Here is a 772-nt window from a genome sequence, read left to right as displayed (position 1 = left end):
CTTCGCAGAAATTGATTAATCCTAGGTGGTTGATTGAATCCGGGATTTGGTGGACGAGCTGGGTATTGGACGTAACAGACTGAACCGTCAGGGTTTTCGTACTCAACTTGATATTCTTTAGTAGGTTGCGGGTTGGTACAATTAACACAAGCCTGAGCTTGGTTAACCTGCTGCGGTTGCGTCTTCAGTTCTCCGAGTTGTTTAGCAAGAGATTCCATTTTATCCGTGAGGGATTTGATGGCCTCCGTTTGATTGTTAAGTGCAGAGAGTGGGGCAGATGATGAAGTTGTTTCACCACTGTTCCAGTCATGATGATGCATCGTCATGTTTTCGAGCAATTCCCATGCTTCGTCTGCGGTTTGGTTCATCAGATTCCCTTGAGCTGCTGCATCAATCGTCGTCCTATGATTTACCGTAAAACCATTGTAGAAGGTGCAGATTTGGACTGACCGTTCTAGCTGGTGATTAGGGCATTTCTTCAGCAGGGTTTTGAAACGCTCCCATGCAGTGTAAAGAGATTCATCATAACTTTGTTTAAAGTTAATGATGTCATTCTTCAGCTTGGTTTGTTTAGAAGGGGGAAAATATTTGGTTAGGAATTTAGTAGCCATCTCCGTCCATGACGTGATGGAATCTTTTTCCAGTCCTTCGAACCAAGTTTGAGCATGATGAGTGAGAGAATAGGGGAACAGGTATAGCCGGACTATATCTTGTCCTGTCCCTGGCTGTTTGTAGGAGTTCGAAAGAGATATGAATTTATCAAGGTGAGAAT

General features: G+C 43.7%; 1 non-coding gene across 1 annotated transcript; it reads left to right on the top strand.

Moving 5' to 3' along the window:
• Positions 1 to 456: 456 nt before the first annotated feature.
• LOC139856641 (small nucleolar RNA R71) lies at positions 457 to 563 on the top strand. The gene has a single exon (XR_011762109.1). It is a non-coding gene; the product is annotated as a small nucleolar RNA R71 (small nucleolar RNA).
• The last annotated feature ends 209 nt before the right edge of the window (positions 564 to 772 follow it).

This window comes from Rutidosis leptorrhynchoides, chromosome 6, assembly GCF_046630445.1.
Source record: "Rutidosis leptorrhynchoides isolate AG116_Rl617_1_P2 chromosome 6, CSIRO_AGI_Rlap_v1, whole genome shotgun sequence".
Classification (NCBI taxonomy): Eukaryota; Viridiplantae; Streptophyta; class Magnoliopsida; order Asterales; family Asteraceae; genus Rutidosis; species Rutidosis leptorrhynchoides.
The sequence above is the reverse complement of the archived record's forward strand: the minus strand, read 5'-3'. Positions and strand labels throughout refer to the sequence as shown.